This window comes from Chlorocebus sabaeus, chromosome 21 (assembly GCF_047675955.1).
Source record: "Chlorocebus sabaeus isolate Y175 chromosome 21, mChlSab1.0.hap1, whole genome shotgun sequence".
NCBI lineage: Eukaryota > Metazoa > Chordata > Mammalia > Primates > Cercopithecidae > Chlorocebus > Chlorocebus sabaeus.
In genome coordinates this window covers 66,234,178-66,253,937 of record NC_132924.1, presented here as the reverse complement: position 1 = coordinate 66,253,937, position 19,760 = coordinate 66,234,178, and the positions used below count along the sequence as shown (strand labels likewise).

Here is a 19,760-nt window from a genome sequence, read left to right as displayed (position 1 = left end):
CAGCCCCTTCCCATTTCACGTGCTCTCAGATATCAGCTACACTTTAGCCACCAAGGACAAACACAATTTCACAGGTGTTTCTTTTTGACCCCTCAAAATTCCTAAATCCTGGCCTGCTCACATGTAATGTACTGTTCCCCTTGGCAGCCCAAATCAAGAGAAACTAAGTTCTTTCTCTTCTCCAGCTAGAATCTCTCTTCCTTCTCTCTGGCCCAATCCACAATATAGTTCAATGTTCAATTATACCTTAAAGCAGCACAATTATTACAGCATTTCTATAGCAGAATTAACAACATACCCACACAGTAAATAGGATGATTTTCTTCTCACAATATTTGCAAACACACGATGAGAATGTCTACTATCACTCCTTTTATTTAAACTTGTACTGTAAGTCCTGGCCAGCACAATAAGACAAGGAAAAGAAATAGAAAAAATGTTTTCAAACAATTAGAGCTGTAACAAAACTGATATAGCAACTTCATCAATGGAGTTTTTCAGCATAAGTGATGGAACCCACAATTCAGTGTCTCAGAGAGGATCTCCATACTGGCCAAGTGGGTTGGGCCATCTAGGTTAATTTTAATATGCCATCAGTTTCTAAGATTAAAATATACTATATCTCATTCACATTTTCTTTTTTCTCTATTTTCTATAACATGCCACTTTAATGAAATTAAATATAATAAGATATTACTGTGTCCTAGCATTAATAAGGAATGAATATGCTCTTTTTTCAATGTGTCTACATTATTCATCAATGGCTCTGTTTTTAATTTAGCAAAGACTTTGGTGGCTGGGGGGTGAGGCAGGGTGTGGAGTTCATGTCAACAGCAGCTGGCAATCATGAGCAGATGGAGCAACTATGCCTGAGGAAACAGTATAATGTCTCTGGTATATATTTGAATGCTGAGGTAACATCTCACATATGGGTTTTCCTGGTTTGAACCCTATCATCTCTTCATACTCTTAGATTTCATCTTCATGATTTCAACAAGCGCAGAAACACTGACAAAGATGAACTGCGTGTGGGACTAGTCTTGATTTTCAAAGAAATAATAACCCACTTAAAGTATAAACTTAGGTTGTATTCCTGAGAAAAAAGTTCTTGTGATATGTGGGTGGTGTGTAATATTCACATCCCTGTGTTAGAAGTGAAGATTGACAGGTACTGACAAAGCAAGCTTTGTAGATCAGTTACATTGCCTAAAGTATATACCCTACACCTTCAGAAGTTAATTCATTAATTCTAACGTGAGATTCCAGTGTTGGATTTTTCAAATAATCACATGGAGAGGTTAAACAATTCTTATCCTTAAACAGTGTATTTGGAAAGCAGAGAGAGAATAACACCACCAGATCAAATAGACAGATGATAGACCAACAGACATATTTATACAGGTTTTTCACAGTACCACCAAATTATGATTGTTTCCATAACTTTTCTTCCACAAAGGATCATAAGCATGTAAAATAAAAAATGTCAGTAGAGCAGTATTTGATATTATCATAAAAATTACAGAAGTAAAATATAGTAGGTGTCATAATCTTATACATATATTAGCACTTGTATTTTATGTGAATGCCACTGCAATACTAAATAATCCAGTTTGTAGGGTTCCAAGTCTATGTACCTAGTAAGATAAAAATAAATTACAAAGAAAGTGATGACCACTACATTCATGTTAGAACATACTTAAGAGAAATTCTGCATATTTATTATCACTGGTTTTACATTATGTTTTGGTTTACACTTGTATTATTTTTTGTTTGAAGATAATTCTGGCAGAGCAGTGATGAAAATTAAGGAACAGAAGGTGTATTGCCATGAAGTAGAAAATCATCCAGCATGCCCAAAAACTTACCAATTTCGATTTTCACATTAAGAGAGGTGAATTATTTCTTTTCAGCCTTATTTTTAGTTACTTTTCAAGCATTTGTAATCTATTCATTCAGCAACTATTTACTGAGCTCTTGCAATGTGCCAGAGAATGAGATAGTCATTATGGTTCAGAGATAGAAAGCAAGATTTCTTTTTTCAAAATATTCATGTAAAAGTGAACATGCCAAGGAACAGAAAAGCACAATGCAATATGGACAGGACATCGGTTTGAAACAAAGACAAACAAGAGATAAAGTAGAGAAAAAGAGGCTGTCCATATTTGCCATGCTGAGGGACTTACTTGAATAAGAATTAAGAGCCAAGATATTGAAAGGGAGAACATTTTCAGATTTGAACTGAACAAATCATTCTGGACAGCAGTTTGAAAAAAACTGGATCACAAGAGAGCAAGCCTGAAGTCAAGGAGACTGTGAGGTGATCTGGGTGAGACATGGTAGGTTTTGAACTCAAATAATGGCCATGAAAATTTATGGGAGCAAAGAAGTTGAAGAACTATCTCCTCGACTATGACAGAACTCCATGACTGAGTAGATGTAGATAAGCAAAGAGAAGAGAAGAAGAAAGAGTCAAGTAACCTGGATATCTGGATGGTCCTGCTCTTAACATTCACTGAAACAGAACATGTAGAAGAGCTGAGAGTCTGGAGCAGAGGAAATAACAAGTTCAGTTTGAGACACGCTGACATTAGAGTGCCTGTGCACCACACAGATAGAGGTATGTTGTACACACCAATTCAGAGCTCAGAAGAATCTGTTGATTGAAGAGGCATCAGCACATGGACCATCACTGAAGTTATGAGATTTCATGAAGTCCTTCAACAGGTGCTATGTGAGAGGCAGGTGCCAGGAGATTGAACATTAAGGACTCCACTTTCTTGCCTAAGAGAGCCTAAAGAGTGTCCAGAGAGACTGAAAGTAGCCAGGACAGCATGATACCACCGACACCAAGGGAAAAGAGATCTTGAAAAGCCACTTCTATGTCACAGGCACCAAGTCAGACATGGTGGGGACTCATTAAGGAATATGTCTCCACCTTGAAGGAGGTCTTAGACAAAGCATATGCAAATTTAATCACAATATGAACTGGAAAGTGCCAGGTGCCTTTAATAAAAGGTTTAAATAAGAGTAGGGAACAGCCATTTCCATATCCAGGACAAAAGTGATACTACAGTGACTATTATGTGACACATTATCATAGTGTATAGTTCACATAGTATCCTACAAGTCATAAATGACCACTTTCCAAGAACAGTTTTTTAATTATCACAACAGAAAGTAATCCCTCCCTCCTTTGAAGCTCTAAATATTATATCTCAATCAAGATTATGTATTGCATTCTTTTCACTATTAGATTTATATTTGCTGGGATTTTTTTGTTTTGTTTTGTTTCTTTAATCCCTCTATAAGATTGTAAAGTTCTTTGTGGTCTGAAACTGTTTTTCACCCTCTGGGAACTACCACTCCCTTCCCCAAGTCTTAGACCCACACCCTGCAACCTTACAGCCTTTCTCTTGGAGTCATTTAGTTTTCGACTCAAAGCCCATCTCAGCCACTTGCACAGCCGTTATCTCCCACAATGCACAAATTATGAATGCCCACTAACCCACACAGTTTTCTCAACTGAAAATAGGAGTAATAATACATTCCACAGAGGGCTGTTGCATTAAATGTGATAATGTTTATAAAACTACCTAGTACATTATTTGGCACATGGTAAATATTCAATGGTTAGTTTTCTTTCAATGCACAATATAGTAAATGTCTGCAGAATAAATGATTTAATGAATGATCAGATGGCAACCAGTCTATGTTTCTAATTTTCAGACTTCTTTATAATTCTTGAAACTTTCACCACCTATATAACTAGTAATATTCCATATCCATAATATCCCTCTTTCCCCTCAAAGCTTAAAATTCTAAGAAAATGTGTCTTCCATTATCCCTCTTGCTCTTTAACAGTATCTGAAGAATATACTGCAAAGTGAACTTAGCAAAATTTCTAACTAGTGTTAAAATCGAAAATATGGTAACTGTTTAATCACAGAATCAAGGAATAATGACATCCTAATCTTCAAGAATTCAGGTTAAGATTTCACTGAATATTAAATAAGGAGTTCAGCAGCCAGATTTTAAATCTCATCTCTGCCACTTTCTAGCTTTGTGACCATGGGCAATTTATTAGACCTCCCTGTGCCTCAGTTTTCTCATCTGTTACATGTAGATAACAAGACGACCTGTATCAGAGAGATGGTATGAGGATTAATTGTTTAAAGTACTTTTAGTAACTGAGATAAAGGAAGCATGCTATCCATGTTATCACTAATTACTTCCTATTTCTTTATTCAGACTGTTACTTTTGTTTTCTTACAGATTCAAAATTGTTTCCAGGTTCAATTTCTCATTATTTAAAATGTCTTAGTACCCTCGTGTTTGCAGCATGCCTTCCAGCCTCCATTAATGAACTGCAAAAAATGAAATAGAAAACAATTAAAGATGTATTGAATTATGTGAAGGTTTTCAAATACCAATTAAAGCAGCAAAGACAGTTGGTATGGCATACATTGTTTCCTTAAAGGTATTCCTAAATAAAGCTTTGAGAACATAGTAAGTTTTGTTTTTTGTGGTTTTTTTTTAAGTGCTGTATCATATTATCAGTAAAACTTACAGATATCAGTTTCTAACCAGAAATAAAATAAGTCTATGTAGACAAGGCATCATCGATTAGAAAAAACAGAAAAGCAAGCCCTGGCGTCCTCGGTAAGAACCTGAAACAAGCTCTGACACCTGTGTGTGTGAGCGAGTGGGCTTTCTCTCTTGCTCAAGATAAAGGACATTCACTTTTGAAACAGCATGATGTCACTCAGTGTCAGACAGATCTGGATAAGCAGCCAGTGGGACCTGGACTAGTACATTCTCCTTTCTCAGTTTCCTCATCTATAAAGCTACAAATGGGGGCCGGGCACAGTGGCTCACGCCTGTAATCCCAGCACTTTGGGAAGCCGAAGCAGGCAGATCACGAGGTCAGGAGATAGAGACCATCCTGGACAGCATGGTGAAACCCCGTTTCTACTAAAAATACAAAAAATTAGTTGGGCATGGTGGGGCGCACCTGTAGTCCAAGCTACTCATGAGGCTGAGGCAGGAGAATCACTTAAACCAGGAGGCGGAGGCTGCAGTGAGCTGAGATTGCACCACTGCACTCCAGTCTGGGCAACAGAGCGAGACTCTGTCTAAAAACAAAAAAAAAAACTAATGACTACATCAAAGACCACTGTGGGAATTCAATGAGATAATACAATTAAATCATTGAGCACCATATCTGGCAAATAATGCATGCTTAATTATCAGTTTAAATAATAAGCAAGGTAGAGTAGTTATGTCAGACTTTCACACTATAAACCATTAAACTCCTGGGCAAAATATAAAAACTGAAATAAGTCCCTGAAGAACTATGAAAATAAGCAGCAAATTAAGGGGCTATGATCCTAAAGGGAGAGATATGCTTTAAGTGGGTATTTCTCTATAGACACTCTCCAGTTTGGCATGGGAGAATTGAGCTCAATCAGAATGAAAGCCTCTTGCTTCACTGAAGAGATAAATGTAAGAGTTTAGAGCTGCCAGAAAAGTGAGAAGGGGCAAAATTCAAGCAAGAAGGTAGCCCCAGATGAGGGAACTCTAAAATATGGTTCCAAAATTTTTCTTATGTGATACACAGGGCAAAACTCCAAAAAAGAAACAATATAGATCATCAGGTGGTTGCAAAGATACTTCAGAGACGGTTTTAAGGAAAAACAGGTTAGTATTTGAGTGCCTCAAAATTACTTGGTAAAACTTCCAGCTTTCAGCTGAGAGCCTATAAAGCCTTACTCAAGAGTAAGGGCAAATGTGATGTAATCAACCCTAACAAAGACTAAAAGCAACCAACTAAAAGATCAAGACAAACCATTACTGCTATAACTGACAAAAAACAAAAGAAAACAAAACAAAAACTTGATGTTTAACTTGTTCTCTATAATGTGCACATTGATTCAAAACATACAAGGCTTGCTAAAAACAGACAAGTTCATCAGCAAAGAAAATAACACAAAATATAGAAACAGATACCTAGGTATTTTAGATAAAAAAAATTATAAAACAGATATTTTTAAATAGCTATGATTAATATATCCAAATGGATAGAGGAAAGAATGGAAACCCGAAATTCATAAATGCATCAAACTGAAATCCTGCAACTGAAAATAAAAAAATTGAAATTAAGAATGAGTAGATGGGCTTAATTACAGATTGGAAACATCAGAATAGATGATTTAGTGAACTAAAGACATGTCAATAAGAAGTGCCATGATTAATCCCTATAAAAGAAAAAGCAGAAAACCTAGGAAAAAAGTCAGGGAAATATAGGATTCCATGAAAAGTTCTCATATACATGTAATCAGAGCACTAAAAAGAGAAGATAGAATGCTACAACATAAATAATTGAAAAATACTGGTCAGAAATTTTTCAAAATTGATGAAAAGTATCTAATTTTATATACATAAGATCCAAAAACCTTTCCAAACACTAAGCACAACAAAGGTGGATAAAACCACACTTAGGTACATTATGGTAAAATTAGTTAAAAAAAAAAAAAAAAGCTAAGAGCATTTAAAAAGTGCCTGGGGTGTAGCCAGGGTACATGTTATCTTCAGTTTAAGAAATACTAATTTTGACAACCAATTCTTCAACAGAAAAATAGGGAAACAAGAAGACAATGGATGGATATACTTAGATCCCTGGAAGAAAAAACTAACATTACCAACCTAGAATTCTGTACAAGTAAAAATATGTTTTCAGAAAAATGAAAGCAAAATAGACATTTTCAGAAAAACAAAAGCCGAGAATGTTTTTGTGGGCAGACCTGCACTACAAGAAATACTAAAGGGACTTCTTTAGGTTGAAGGGAAATTATCTCATAGAAACACAGAACTTTAGGAAACACTGGAAAAGAAAGGATAAATTTTGGGGTAAACTTAATTGCATATAAGCTAGTAAAACAAAATATATAATGTCTTATAGAATTTACAACATATAGAAGTCTACATAAATAAAATATATTGTAAGACTAGTAGAAAAGGTCGAAAGGGAACAATGAAATTAAATGTTTTGCATGTTTACATAGTACAAATTATTGTAATTAACAATGTAACACTGAAGAGCAATAAAATATAAAATTAAAATCTAAAGATTTTAAAATAAAAATGTCATAATGTTATGAATAAATAGGAAGCCAGAAAAGAGAAATAAAGGATAAAATAGTATAATAGTACTAATAGCAAGATAACATGTTTAAGAGTCGAATCAGTGATATTTAAAGTAAATGGACTCAACTCTCAAAATAAAAAAAATCTGCATTTCACTCAGTTTAAGTATATGAAAACATAACATTTTACACCTTGAATATAATTTGCCAATTACACCTCAAAATGGAAAGAGAATTCCAAGTAAAAAATAAAATTGTACCTAAAAACACAGAATTTGTCAGACTTGAAAAAAAATGCAGTTTTATTCTGTTTACAAAAATAACAGTGTAAGCATATGTATGAACACATAGTTAAAGGTATAAAGACAAAAATAAGTCTACCATATATTAACAAAAAGAAAAATTATATGGTTAAATTAATAGTGAAAATAGTAGATCTTAAGTAAAAGTGCAAGATATAAAGATGTACATTTCAAAGTCATAAAAGGGTTAAGTCCATAGCAAGCTATAAAATCAAAGTTTTCAATAACTAATTAGCACAAAATTTAATTGTATAAAGCAAAAGTTGAAAGAACTAAAGGAATCATATACAAATCTACAATCATAGGCTATGACTAATTTTAGTAACTAATAGGAATGGCATACAAAAGAAAAGGACACAGAAGTTAAAATGACATTATTAACCAAATTGATTTAATTTGGCTTATAGAACATTATATCCAACAACTGCAGAGTACTCTTTAGCATGTATATGATATATATATATATATATTCATGTGTTGATTTTTTAAGAGCTTTAAAATTAAAATAAAGATCCTAAGTCTTACATGTTCAGAAAGGGTTAAGGAATACAAGTTTTAAGTCATTCTTTTCAAGGCTGTAGTATCACGAGACATAGTCCTGATCAATTAATTTATTTTATATATATAGAATTATACATTTATTATATATTCAAAACCATGAATTCTTAGGAAATAATTCTGAGTCATTGCCATTATCCTCATCCTGACAGAGTACATATTAGCTACACTATACAGAAAGTTGCCACAAGCTCCTGAGGTTAAAGTGTGGGGTAGCGAGCAGTAAATATATAATTCATTTATTCTACAATTAGTACCATTTTCAGACAAATGTTATCCTATTGTAAGATTAAAGTAATGAAATACAGCAGGAAAATTAATCATAAATAGTAAGAAGAGCCTAAGGATAAATTCCTAATGGAAAAAGGAGTTAAGTTATTTCTCTTTATTCTCAAGAAAGTGTTTCCTTGCATTGTAACTTTATCTTTGAAGGTTTTGAAGCATAATAATGCTGCTGAACCAGCATAATGTTAATATTTTGCACTTATTTAGAGAAAAAGTTCAGGACAGATGTACTAAAATACAAATAGAATTTGAAGAAAATATAAGATACTGGCCAAGAATAATGTGAATAGCTATAAGAAGTAACTTTTGAATTAAAAGAAGGATACTGATAAGAAGAAAGAGCAGTAAGAATTATTTTACATGGATGCTTTGATGGACTACACATTACAATAGAAATTAGAAAATGTTGAAATTTAAACTTACTTAGCTTTCTCTAAGAAGTTCATCACTGGTCTATTAGATTTTCATAAAATCCCCTATATATTTGCTTGTAAGTAAATTTTTGCTTATAAATAATTGTAATATCATTATGGACTATACCTTGCAAATATATCATCCATTCCTTCAGCAATCATTCATTAAGGGTCTTCCCTATTCTAGGACTGAACAAAAGGCTGGAAATAAAATAGTGAACTAGTATTGCCAGTAAAGTAAATAAAACGAAAATAACGGAAATAGAAGGATAAAAAAGTTCCCACGACAAACTAACAATGGCAGGCAAGGGGCCTATTTTAGACAGATGGGTCCTAGGGGCCTTCACTTAGGAGGTGACATTTAAGTGAGAAGAGTATGGAGAGTTCCAATCAGAGGGATCAGGCCTGGAGTTAGGAGGGAAATTACAGGTTCCAAGAACTGAAAGAGGCCTGTGGGACCTGAACATGTAGAAGCAAAAGAAGGAGTGGAACAGATGAATTCAGTGAGGAAGGTGAGGTCTTGATGCCAGGCTGAGGAGCTTAAATATTATCATAAGTACAACAGATGGTAGTTGAAATGTTCTAAGAAGAGAACAGACATGATCTGCTTTATATTTTAGGATTTCTGCTGGTTAAATGAAGAGTGAATTTACAAGAGATAAGAGGTGAAGTGAGAAGATCAGTGAGAAGGTGAGAGATAATGCTTGCCTGGACGGGAGTGAGCCTTCACCATGAAATTAAAGCAGACATAGGTGAAATATAGAGGTCGGAAATCTGCCTTACTGATGTATTGTATATAAAGGGTTCAGGGGCAAGGGAGAAATCAAGATGATCCCATAAGTCTATCTGGGTAGATAGTGACACCATTTACTGGGATTGAGAGTGCTAGTAATGAGAGAACAAGAGAGAGGACAGCTCTGCCAAGTGGGAATCAAGAGTCTTGTTTTGGACATATTACACTTAAAATTTTGGAGAAAAATGTTAAATTTAAAAATGAAGAGGTTTGAGGGGGAAGGTTGAAGAAGTTAACTGCACACATAAGATGAGAAATCATTCTAGGGATTTCAGAAGACATGATGTATAAAGAGCATGTTCATAATTATAGATATTTGCTATATTTAAGATTTGCCTGGTTGTTGCAAAAATAAACATCTTTATTATAAGGAAATTTGCCAAAGAGGTATAAATTATGTCTAAAATTAACATATCCAAAACAGATCTTTTAAGTTTCTTTAAAAATTCTGCTTTTCCTCTACCACCATTTCCTAGTTGCCCAAGCAGAAATCCTAGATGCTTCTCTGAATTTTCTCTGAATTTCACATTCCCTAGCCATTCAATCTTACATTCCCTAGTAATTCATCAGCAAGTCTTATCCTTACCTCCAAATCAAATATAAAATTTAATTTTCACAGTCTCCACCACCACAACCTGCCCAGGCCATCTTGACCATTGCCACTGCCTGGATCTCTGTACTATCCTCCTCATTTGTCTTCCAGCTTCTACCTTGGCAAATTCTCCCTCATACTGTCACACATTGCATTCTCCATTCAGCAGCCAAAGTGGGCTTTTTTAGCATGTCAACGCATATAATTTTCCAAATGCTAAAACTATAACTCTTATGTAAATACAGAAGACATGTCAAAAATGTTTAACTCATCAGTGAGAGAACAACAAAGATTGTAAAACTAGTTCAAAAGATAATTAAAGAAATAGGGCATAGAGGAAAGGCATATTAAAATAAGTTTGTTGAGTGCTATGGTTGCATATGTCCTTCAAAACATGTTTTGAAAACTTAATCCCCACAGCAACAGTGTTGGGAAGCAGGTCCTAATGAGAAGTAATTAGGTATTAGGGCTCTCGTGAACGGATTAATGCCTTTATCATGGGAGTAGATTTGTTATCACAGGAGTGGGTTCCTTATGAAAGGATAAGCTTGGCCTCCTTTTGCCTCTCTTGCCCTCTCTTTGCCCTTCTGCCATGAAATGACTTAGCAAGAAGACCCTTGTCAGATGCTGGCATCTTGATCTTGGACTTCCCAGCCTCCAGAACTGCGAGAAATAAATTTCTGTTTGTTAAAAATTAGCCAGTCTACGGTATTCTGTTATGGCAGCACAAAAGGTACTAAGATGCTAAGAGACAAACTGATTAATGTCCTACAGGCAATAAAACTGTAACATTTGGAGTTATTTTTTTCTATCTTTTCTATAAGTTAGAAATGATTTGCCTTGCTAACAGACAAAATCTACAAGTTAACATGTGATTTCACAGACTCTGTGCCCGAATCAAAAATAAAGTGAATGTCAAACAAAGGTACTTTCCCCTAGAGAATTAAATAATCCTTGGAAGGGCCAATTAGAAAATGTTCTAGTATAATAAAGGATGACACACATAGCCGTACTTTGGGCTTGTTTCCAAGTACATAATTGTTCTCAACAAGAATAAGTCAGTTTCTAATCCTCTGTTTTCAAACATTTTTTCTCTTAGAGTAACATACAAATTTCCTATCATAGACTATATAGAGAGTCTGTCTACATAATTCGGCCCTTAATCATCTGACTATTTTTACTATCCTCGTCAATCATTATGATCCTACCACACTGATCTTGCTGTTCTTCAAACATTCAAGGTTCTCCTTCAGACCCGTTACTCTTTTCTCACTGCCTACTGCTATTATACCAGATTTAGCAATGACTTATTCCTTCACATCATTCAGTTATTTGCTCAAATCACACATATTCACCTATGCACCTGCCACATCTCTCTATCCCATCACTTTTCACTTTTCTTCATAGAGTTGATAGTATGACACAACAGTATTTCTTTATGTGTCTACTTGTTTTTATTGACCTCTTTTATTAAAATATTAATGAATTTTTACCTGTTTTATTCTTGAAGCTATCTCTGCTATTTTTAACAGTGCCTGGTACATAATAGGCACATAAAATATTTTTGAATTAATAATTGAAGTACATAAACACTAACATCTCAAAATGAAAATGTTGTTTTCTTAGAATAATTTCTGACTTTATTAGAGAAAAAAATTAAAGAAGTAATTCCAAAAACCGATAGTAAAGCAGGTGTCAGGTATGGAGCTCAGGACATGAAAAGACATTTTATTTTGGGGAGGAGGGGAAGGCAGCACATCAATTCCAGACCTACAGACTGGACAGATCCATTATGAAATGGCAGAAAATAAAGGCAGTTTTCAGATGCTGGTAATATGAGCAGGTCCAGATAGGTGGATTTTTATCATCAAGAATGATGGTCTGGCAATAGGTAAGTAATGGATGTCATCATAAAGGGTGAACATGGAATAAGGATAATTGGAGGGCAGACCACTATCATTCATTGATAGCTTGCTCTATGTGAGGTTCTATACCAGGCACTTTACCTATGTCATCTAATTTAATCCCAATCAAAACCCTTTGAGGTAAATAGTATAAGGCTTACTTTTAAATAAGGAGACCATTTCTTCAGGATGTAGAAGTTGCATACAATTAGTAAGTGGCAAAGCCTACCTTAGGACATGGGTCAGTTAGAAGCCCATGCACTAATACTGATCTTTGCTGCTCCCCAATGCTTCCCCACACACAAACATAGCAGGAGACAGGTGCTCAAGTAGGAAGCTTTAACATGAGTAAGCCCACCTAAAGACTGCAGAAACAAAGACACACAGACCAGGATTCAATAGAAGAACTGAGTGAAACTGAGTGATTAAAAGAAAAAGGACAAGCTTCTAGCTACCAAAGTCATCAGGGCCAGGAGAAATGGCCAAATCATAGGAAAATAAGAAAACAGGATCTTAAATGGAGAGCAACATTTTTATGTTGTTAATCATAATGAACAACATAAAATCTCACTAACAAAAACCAACGCATGACGTTAGAGCAGAACCTTCTTGAAGCTAACATGCAATTGCAATTTAGAATTCCTGAAATATCTCACAACTATAACCAAGTATGATCCCTGGAGTGTCTCATGGTGTGAGAGAGATTATCTCAGGTAACAGATTATCTCAAAAAGAAAGAATCCAAAAAGAGAGTTAGAGCAACTCTTATAGAAACTCAATTCATTGCAATGAGTATTTATTGAATACCTGCTCTTTACAGGATACTGTGTTAGATATGAAAGTACCAGAAAGTAAAAACTATCTCTTCTGAGTCCTTTGACCACAGCAAAGCTTTGAAGAGTAGAGCATTTAGTAACTGCATTGCCTACTTTCAACTCATTACACTGGAAATGAAAGATAATCTCCTTTTTACTACAATTTCATGTTTCACACAGGCAACTATGTATTAAGTTCATAAATCAGTTCCACACTATTAATTCCACAGTTTTTCATTAACACGGGGTTGTAGAAGACAACCCAATGTTAACCCAGTATGGATTGTGGAGGTGAGAAGTTAATTGTTTGGATTGACACCAGAATTATTTCCCTCACTTAGATGCATACAGTTTTGAAAATAAGAATGGGAAATCTCTCTAACAACTAACCAAATAACTCACTCAGAAATGAAGTACGAACTCATCGTTAAAAATCAAACAGAAAGGCCAGGTGCGGCGGCTCATGCCTATAATCCCAGCACTTTGGGAGGCTGAGGAGGGCAGATCACGAGGTCAGGAAATCGAGACCACGGTGAAACCCTGTCTCTACTAAAAATACAAAACATTTGTGAGGCGTTGTGGTGGGCACCTGTAGTACCAGCCACTCAGGAGGCTGAGGCAGGAGAATGGTGTGAACCTGAGAGGCGGAGCTTGCAGTGAGCAGAGATCACGCCACTGCACTCCAGCATGGGCAACAGAGCAAGACTCCACCTCAAAAAAAAATAAAAATAAATAATAAAATCAAAGACAGAACCAAACCTCATTCTCATTTCTCTTAGAAGTTTGAGGGGGAAAAAAAATGACAAAGCATTTAATGGATTATATAAAAGGTATTAAATACTAATCCATGGTATATTTATTTTAAACTATCTGGTTTCACTTAACAAGTGACGTTTTTATTTGGCCATGAAAGTTAGGTCATTTTTCAGGTTCTGCTCTTTTCCTGAGGAAAATTGCTAATGCCAAGACAGTACTCATTGTTTGACAAGCAACACAATGACTGGTGTTCTATGGATTGAAGGAGAAATAACTGTTATCTTCACTTCCTCACACATTAGGTTGTTCACAGTCTACTTTCATGTTAATTCTTTTCAGAGCACTTCTGTTGGGTAATGAAGGAAGATCAAGGGTTCCCTTTCATGACTACAAAGTTAATTACTGCAATCAGAGAGCATTTGCAATAGTGGTTTGTACCAATGCTTATCAAGCCCTTAAAAGTAGTCATTTGCTTGATTCCTGGACAAATCACATAAAATAAAGAAGTCCATAAATGTACTTCAATTACCTTCCTGATTTATTTATCCCTTTCTTTCTCAACTGAAGTTCATTGAACTGTAGGCAAGAAAAGACAATGAACTTGTGGTAGATTAAAAATAGAGAAGTTGTCATGGAAAATGATCTATTTCTTTTCTCCTATAAATAGATTTAAGATTTTAGAAAGGTGTTCATTATGAAAAGAATATCTGATTTGATAGCTTTTTGAGCAGATTCTGCTTCAATTCTGAAAATTAAAGTTATATAAGACCTAGAATTAAAATCTTTCCATAATGTTCAGAATATGTAATATATAATACCTTTCCATAATGGTTCGAATATATATATTTCTTGTATCTGATATAGTAACACCAATATAGGGAATAGGACAAAGAGGCCTAGAACCTAGTCCTGCTGTTATTTAATTAGCAACTTAATCTGTAACAAGTAAACGAGTCATCCACTCTATTAAGGCCAAACATTAAAGGAAGGGAAAGCTGAGCTTTGGCATCAGATACCATATGGCTTCAAATCATGAACTCCCATTTACTTGCTATGAAACTGCAAGTAAGTTACTTAAGGCTTCTAAACTTTAGTTTCCTCGACAAAAAAGTAAGAGTAACAATGTCTACCTCAAATAACTATAAAGAATATTAAAGGAGATAACATCAATAATTTTCTAACACTTATTAGGCGTTTTTAAAAGGTGGCTCGCTTCCCCTACAACTCACAATATCTGGATCTAAGGAAGATACCATTTAGACAATGATGGTGCCTTTTTAAGTTGTAGAAAAGCAAAAATGAAACTCCTAAGAGAAACAGTGATAGCACTCATGATGAATAAAATTTTTCATATGAAAATATATTGTCTAGAAAAGTACAATTTGCCTTAGCTTTTACTGATAAATAACAAACCAGTTGGAGTAGGAGTTTACTTTGTTTCCTGTCAAATCTGGCTAACCAATTCTTTCTGTTAACACTTGCTGTTCTTCTGCAAGTTAATTCCTGGCCTTCTATTGCTTTCTAAACATGCCTGTTTCCTTTGCACCAAAGAGCTCAGTCTGTCTGTGGAAGGCTGAATAATGCCCCTATAAAAGACGTTCACCTCCTAATCCCCATAATCTGCAATTGTTACCTTCTCTGGCAAAAGAGACTTAGATATGATTAAATTAAGAAAGAGTGATGGGAGATTATCCTGCATTATCCAGGTGGGCTCACAGCAATTACAAGTTTCCTTATAAGAGAGGTACAGGAAGGTCAGAGGGTGGGGAAAACAATGTGACAATAGTAAAGATTGGGGGAATGAGGCCATAAACTAAGGAATCCCTAAAACCTCTAGAAGCTGGAAGAAAAATGAAACAAATTTTCCCCAGAGCCTCCAGAAAAAGAGGATAGCCCCGCTGACATCGGTTTTAGCCCTGGACTTATTTCAGACTTACGACCTCTAGAACTGTAAGAGAATAGCTTCATGTAATAGCTTCTTACACCACTAAATTTGTGGTAATCTGTTAAAGCAGCAATAGCATACTAATATACCATCAGTACATGCTATGCTGTTGATAGCTCATCTGTTTTATAAAGCTGAAGAGTATTTTTGCTTTTGGTTCTTCTGTAGTAATGGTAGTAGTAGTAATAGTGGTGGTGGTGGAGGTGGTAGCAGCTCCTGCCTATGTGTCAAACACTGGGTTAGATATGTTACATAAGACCAAGATTCCAACCCAAAACTATCTGTTGTCAAAGTCCATTGTCTTAACCACTCTGCTATTCTGACTCTCCTGACCCTATCCCATCTTTTCTCCCTTGTTCTCAGATTCCTATCCTATTGGGAATATGGGTGGTAAAAGATGCCCGTGTGTTATAGTTTCTTACAAAGCAGGCTCTTCTAAAGAGAGAATGCTTTGACTTATAGGTATGTGTTTAAAAAAAAATAAAGCTATTAAGAAACTGCCTACATAGAGAAGGAGAAGGGAAGTAGGGAAAAGAGAAACAAATAGGGAGGGAATTGGAGAGAAGAATCTTTGAAACCACATACCCAAATTCGTTGTCTCCTCACATACAGGGGCTTTGAAAGTTGAGAACATCTTGAATAGAGGAAGAGAAGTAAGAACAATCATAGTATACAATTAAACATAGGCAAAAAAAAATAAAAAATAAAAAAGATACAAATATACATGGTTGTACACAGAATCAGTGAAAAGAGCAGCCTGACCCAAGGATCAAATCTGAATTAGGAAAGGATGGAAAATATTTACAATAATAAAGCAAGGTCAGTTTTTGGAGATGCTTGACTGTCAGCGTGTGTTCAGACCTGATTTGTCAGAGGATGGAAAAGGCTTTGTTCCTTAAGAGAGAATTATGAAAAACAGAAGACTTTTTTCTGAAATTTTTGCTTTCTTTCCCCACATTATCAGTTTTCCTAAAAGTGTAAGTTTAGAATTAATTCCAAAATGAAGGTAATTTTCAGAAATGTTGACATAATTCAATAACCATTCTAAATTTTTAAGTTTATAACCTAGAGGTAATAAATATTACTAATTTTGAAATGATTTCCCTAAAAAAATTGAAATCCCTTGGCAAACTTACTTTCACAGACTATTTACAGTGTATTACATATTTACGCAGCTCTAAGAGGCAATAATTCCCTCCCTGGTGTTCCAAAGCTCTTCTAAAATAGATACCAAAACCCATCTCTGGTGTAGGAAATGTTTGAAGATGGACAAGCAAGGAACTGACCTGCTGACTTGAACTCTTTTAGCTACATTATCTCTGTCTTCTCATTAATCCTGAAAATGCTATGGGGTAATATTTTTAATCTCCATTTTATAGATGAAAACTCTAAAACTCATAAGACTTAAATAAGTTGACTGTTCTTACAGATATTAAATAGAAAAACAGTCTGAGCTACAATGTTATCATTCATTGGCAAGGAATTAAACTGAAACAGACATTTTAACAATAATATCCTTTAATCCATCCATTTTCTATAGCAGCAAACATTTCAATTACATGGAAAAAGCAATTGAACTGGGGAATTTACCAAGGTTTCAATGGCCTCACCTCTTTGAACCAAGGATACCTTGACATTCTTATGACAAAGAACAACTGTGCCTGCATCACAATCTACTGTTAATACTCTGGGAGGAAAGGATGCCTCAAAGCACCCTTTCAGAGAAAGCTTATTAAAAGTCCCCTCCTGAAAAGGTAACTTAACTCCTTGTTTGGGGCTCAGTCCTTTGGATGTTAATCTGACTGGCCTGGTGCACCTAAATAATAAATATCTTCCTCAACCCCTCCCCCACCACCACAAATAAAAATGTCCCCTCTCTTTCTACAGTTCTTTTACCTGGTAAAAGAGTCCCGTGTCTAAAAAGCCTTGAGATAGATAGATGTATAATACACACACACACACACACACACACACACACACACACAGAGGAAAGGATGGAAAATATTTACAATAACAAAGCAAGGTCAGTTTTTGGAGACGCTTGACTGTCAGGGAGTGTTCAAACCTGGTTTGTCAGAGGATGGAAAAGGCTTTGTTCCTTAAGAGAGAATTATGAAAAACATACACACACACACACACACACACACACACACACACACACAAAATAAATGCTTGGAACCCCAATGCACAAAGGCACAACTTTCAAGTTCAATTTTCTATTTAAAAACTAGAAAAAGTGGTGAATGTCTGCTGATGTGTTAATATCTAATCCAGAGAACAAAATGGGTTACCCATGTGAATATGAAAAGCCCTTAAGAACACTTTCCCAGAAAAGGGCCATGGTAGCAGTAGCTGCCTCATCTGAGTGTCATAAGCCAGTTCCATTTCACATTCTGTCCTGTCTTCCTCATTAAACCACGTGTCTTAGACAATTTGAGGTTTAGAAAAACATGGCCCCACTAGCAGTATGTAGGAAGCTGTTCAGTTTTGCACACATGTTGAGGCTATACTCCAGAGAGGGGTAACTAATGAATTTTCCACAAGCCTCTGAAGATCTTACATGACCTGCACAAAATCAGAGATTTTAAAGTAAAAAATTATAGTTTAACCATAAAAAAGAAATATATAGAGAGAAGCCATTAGATTGTTTCACAATCTAATGAGGACCCTTGAGGGGACCCTAATGAGGACCAATCTAAGGAGCAAGACCCTTGAGCTTATTAATTAGGAAAGGTTGAAATCCAGAAAGAGAAAATTCACTGAAATCAGATCAGCTACCTTAATAAAATAAATTTTCTCAATTTATTTTGAATAACAGAAGTTAACACCTACCAACTTATATAGCAAATTAGAAACAATACCTATTAGCCTGAAATTTTTCCTATCCACCCCTTATGAGTTATAAGTCAATCCAGACACAGAATCTGGATGGTTCCTGCACTGTTTATTGTGGTAGTTAAATAACTTGGCAATTATTATTCTTAATGGCTATTCCTAAAACATCACTTTCTTTTCTAACTTTATTGTATTTCCCATTGATGGACAAAACATATTAATAAGAGTAATTAACACTAGTCATAAGAAGCAAGCAATTTTTCAAAAAAGCACAGAATACCTACAGGTCATGGTATTATAGGGAACTTGTGTTTTCCTAAAATATTCTTTGGTTTTCCACATTTTGAACATGGTTTATTTATTCAATCACAAAAAGTTTTACCATGACTATAACTTATACCTTCTATCACACACTGAAATAGAAAGCCAACAGATCTTGGTACAGATTTAGTTCATCCAGAAATTAACAAAATGGTTTTGAAATAACTTGGTCAAGAGGAAAGTTCATCGCAGAGAAAAAGTTATGCATCATGAGATGAGGAGAACTAGCTTTTCCCAGGAGACAAAGGGGAAATAAAAGGTCACACTTGTTATTACCATTATCCTTGCTCTGGGATAAGAAAAATTTGACCTGCATCCATGTAAATTTGAAAATTTTGAGAGACCTTAATGAATGTCTACTCTACAAAGATCTCTGGTTAATGAATCATTAAGAGGTAACCCACACTAGGCTTCACAGCATGCTCTTCTTAAACTATGTGAATTTTCCACACTCCAGAGGCTGGTAATATTCCTCAGATATTTCCAACACACTGAGAACAGAACCATCTGTCAGTGAGATTGTCATTAACCAAGCTCTTGAAACTGATATATAAAAGTCTGAATTCCATTTTATTGATTTGCAATAAGAAATATTATCTTGGAGACAGGAATACCTAAATCTGCATAACTAGTCAACTATTTATTTTAGACGGATCTAAACAGGAAGCCAATTCATAATCAAAAAATAATTTGAAAAGCATGAAATTAGAACTGAGAGTTAAAATTAAGGGAATTCATTAAAAGGCAGTTGTCCAACACTCTCCAAAAGCCCTTTGGTTTCTGTTAAAGCATTCAATATGGGAGATTTTATTTCTGATTTTTAATTGTGAGGTGAAATGAGAGCCTACAATCTTACTTTCAAATTCTCAGAAGAAGCCTCACATCAGTCCCCAACCACTAACCATGACTTTCATTTTTCACTGTAATTTGCACCGTATTTTAATTAACAACACTGCACCTGTCTTGGAAAGTGTTTTCTACCTTCTTTAGCAGGAGAAAAATTGCCCTACACTATTATTACCGAAGTCAGACAGTTATCTTAGTTATGTCCCAATATCTTGACACAGAATACAATTAAGGAAGCCAGAAAGAGAAATAC

General features: G+C 35.1%; 1 protein-coding gene across 2 annotated transcripts in view; it reads left to right on the top strand.

Moving 5' to 3' along the window:
- GRM3 (glutamate metabotropic receptor 3) overlaps positions 1–19,760 on the top strand; it is a 227,801-nt gene that overhangs the window by 37,326 nt on the left and 170,715 nt on the right. Inside the window, exon 2 of one of the 2 annotated variants that reach the window (XM_038004557.2) lies at positions 9,321–9,390. The exons of the other annotated variant lie outside the window; for it this stretch is intronic. The gene's annotated coding sequence lies outside the window, so the exon portion shown is untranslated. The remainder of the gene's footprint in view (positions 1–9,320; positions 9,391–19,760) is intronic. 2 annotated transcript variants of the gene reach the window in all.